Genomic DNA, 4,234 nt, shown 5'->3' on the forward strand with positions numbered 1-4,234 from the left:
CATAAACAACTGTTACATTTTAATAGTTTGAAAGCCAGAGGCGAAGATAGCTTCCTGTTGTGATTTTTACATTCATAAAAAAAACTAATAACAAAATGAATATGCGGCTATGCAGTCTTGTGGTATGACACTCGGTTTCGGATTGGAAGGTCCTGGGTTCGAGCCTCGCTCGGCGCATAGTTGAGTCCTTGGAAAAGACTCTTTACTCATATTCTCTTACAGTACTCAGGTGTAGAATGGGTACCTGGCCGTTGACAGCGTAAATTCGTAATTTCACTTAAAATATAAGCCCGCATACAAAAAAAAAAAAAAAAAATAAAAAAACCACGGCATCACATTTCGTACCTTTGGAGGAATTTGCGATATTTCGTGCGCACGGGACTTGGGAGAGAGAGAGAGAGAGAGAGAGAGAGAGAGAGAGAGAGAGAGAGAGAGAGAGAGAGAGAGAGAGAGAAAGAAATTATCTCCAAATCAAGGCATATCAGATCATATTATTATTATTATTATTATTATTATTGTTATTATTATTATTATTATTATTATTATTATTATTATTATTATTATTATTATTATTTATTATTATTATTATTATTATTATTATCATTATTATTATTACTATTATTATTGTTATTATTATTATTATTGTTATTATTATTGTTATTATTATTGTTATTATTATTATTATTATTATTATTATTATTATTATTATTATTATTATTATTAAACTTCACCATTAAAAAACCCCCAAAAACAAGACAACAAAACTTGAGCTTTTATATAGGGCAATATCCACTAAACGTGCTCAAAGCGCTTTACAACCACAGTGGACGACTTAAAATGCAATTTATCAATCACATGCTTTAATATACGTAAATATGCATTATCTTGAACATATCAAAATTCAATAAATTTTGAGCACACTTTTCTTTCTGGAGCCTGTGTACCCCCCCCCCCCCCCCCAAAGAAAAAAAAAAGATTAAAAATGAGTGTCACAGTAAAGGTTGTTCACAATTATCTTATTAAATTTTATTTTATTAAGAACTGAATTCATCTCACTCCAGTTATATTTCGGTAGGCTTAGATAAACTTTACCTTCTAATATTAGATCGTCTTTCCTTTTATAGCCTTCCCTCGAATTAATTTCTAATTAGTGAATACTTTTCGTTCTACATTCTGTCACGTAGCCACTTATTATAAAAGCTGATAGGTCTAACATTTGACACTCACTTTCTCTCCACAATCTATGCCGGACGGCCAGTCGCTCTATTCCTATATATATACTGGAAGATTTTTATCTTTTGGGACTTTGTAGATATTATATCTACACCATTAAGACGCCGGAGCTTTTAACTTTGATTGTATAATCTTCAAGGATCAAACCCAAGCCCGCTGTCAAAGGACTACACAATAACTTCTTACCAATTGCCTGGAAGTGGAATTTTACGAGTCCAATCCTGTTATCAGAGGAATAGATCATCCAAGCCCATCAACTGCCTGGAAACGTAAACTTACGAACCTGACATATTATCATAAGTTACGTAAAATATTCATATCTCTATTTGTAACTGCCACGATCACTGTTTATCTCTTTTAATTAAATTTCATCATTATTTTTATTTCATTGTAAACAAATCGTTAATTGTTTTTCATTTATAGTAACTAGTAAATTCTGGGGCCTCATTCTACATATATCTTTATGCATAGTCGAGTAGCTCTTTACTCACTTGAGACCATGACATTTTGGAGGGGACACATATAAAGAATTGAATTTATTTAGTTACTTATATCTATTTCATCTAACTTTAAAGTTTAAATTGTAAAACTCTTAATTGCCCCACTTGATCATATTTTAATTGAACTCCCTATTTACAGGATTAATTTTTTTTTCTTTTTCATTTCTTCATTTAAATGGAATAGCAATTTATCCATTCATTCTTTCATTCAAATTGAATAGCATTTTATTGATTCATTCCTTCATTCATTTATTCATTTATAAATTATTCATTCATTCATTGTTCATTCATTTATTCATTCATTCATTCATTCATCCATTCATTCGTTTATTCACTCATTTATCCAATCATTCATACATTTATTCCTCCCTTCATTCTTTCATTCATACATTATCCATTCATTCATTCATTTATTCACTCAGTTTTTCATTCATTCATTCATTCCTTGTCCACTTTGTTATTATATCACTCATTTCATTTTGTTGTTTGCCTCATTCATGAATTGTTTTCAATATGTTTACATTCCATAACGATTCATTCACCTATCATCCAATCACTCAGTGTTGTGAACACATTTTGTAACTATTGTAAATCTTACGATATTTTATTGTTTTGTATTTCAGACATCACTGTTAAACACTCTTCAATGCCTAATTACAATTGTTGAACAACCATTGAACAAGAGAGAGGTCCCAGCCACGAACTGAGTTGGTAAATATATCCTTCATTATTCTCTTTTACATGAGTTGGGCATCACATAGTAACTATAGACATCGTGATTTGTTTTGCATAGTGATTTGTTTTAAATGCATTTTTGGCATATTACTGTTACCGAAAACCACTTATATATTATGTTCTGAAAAGTGAGTCTTTAAAAACTAAATAATAATAAAAGGAGTCTACTAGCCGTCGTGTTATATTTAGTGATAGATAACGGGATTATTTTGGCATCCTATTATTGTTATCACACTCTAGTATATTAGCGTCATTGCGAATAATTGTACACAAACTAACGACGAGTCACACACATTGGTGATACATTTTTCGTAGTAACATAGTTTAGAGTACACGCGATTGACACATTGTTATTGACACAAGTCATAATAACTCCGCATTGTATTGACACATTGCTTTATAAGATATAACGATAAAAGGCATCAAATTCAACATACATAATAAGTTGAAATAAGAGAGAGAGATTTCTAAAAATAGAACAGTTCATTCCAGTAAGTGTAAATAAATAAAACAGTCAGTAACAGTATCCTGTCAATATATATATATAAAACATCGTAACTAATTTATTGCAACATGGAAGCATATAAAAGATACTTAAGTCTCACAAAGGACTTAGAAATACCCCAGGAAAGAATATTTTCATGGTGCGAAGAGAAAGTAAAAGAAGAAAAAGAACATGAAGAAAGAATTCGTAGAGAAGAAAATGAAGAAAGAATTCGTAGAGAAGAAAATGAAGAAAGAATTCGTAGAGAAGAAAATGAAGAAAGAATACGTAGAGAAGAACGAGAAGAAAGAGTCCAAGAACGGGAACTAAAAAGACAAATAGCTTTAGCAGAAGAAGAAACCAAAAGGACCCAAATGATGCTGGAAATTGAAAAAACAAAAACCGGTCATGAAAGAAAACATAATAATAGTGATGAATTTTTCGTGAAACTTCCACGCATGCCAACATACGATGAACGCTCAGACTGCCTAGAATCCTTCTTACACCGATTCGAAGTTCAGGCTAAAGGTTATCGTTGGCCAGAAAGCAAATGGGCCACAGCCTTGATTAACTGCTTATCTGGAGAACCGCTAAAAGTTTTCTATACCTTAACAACTGAAGATGCAGATGACTATGGAAAAATTAAAGACGCTCTACTAAAAAGATTTAGATTAACGGAAGATGGTTACCAGGAAAGGTTTCACACTGCAAAACCGGAAAGTGGAGAAGACTTTAATACATTCGTGAACCGAATTACTCAATTTCTAAATCGGTGGCTTGAGTTGGCAAACGTAAAACAAGACGACTTTGCAGGCCTTTACTATCTCACGCTGAAGAATCGAATCTATCAAGCTTGCAACCCAGATTTAGTCGCATTCTTTAAAGAGAGAAAGCCAGAAAACTTGGACAAATTAAAAATCTACGCAGAAAACTTTAACAGCGCACATCCATTGACACCCCTTAGCAGAACATTGAAGGAACCATACTACGCTGCCGCTGCTCAGAGTCCAGGTACACCTAAAGTTCAGTACTCAAATAGAACGAGCCGATCAATCACTCGGAACACGCAAGTGAAACAAGATGATCATAGTAACAAACCATGGAACAAACAGTTCAATAGAGACCATAGCCGACCCTATCAAAACAAAACAAGAAATAGCACTGACAATAATACTGAGTATAAGAAAACCAACAAACCTATAATTAAATGTCAATATTGTGGAATGAAAGGCCACACAGCAGACAAATGTTACAAAATCGTGGGATATCCAAAAGAAACTGC

The sequence above is a fragment of the Berghia stephanieae genome, chromosome 8 (assembly GCF_034508935.2).
Source record: "Berghia stephanieae isolate SIO BIC M18660-M18661 chromosome 8, UCSD_Bste_1.3, whole genome shotgun sequence".
NCBI classification, from domain to species: Eukaryota; Metazoa; Mollusca; class Gastropoda; order Nudibranchia; family Aeolidiidae; genus Berghia; species Berghia stephanieae.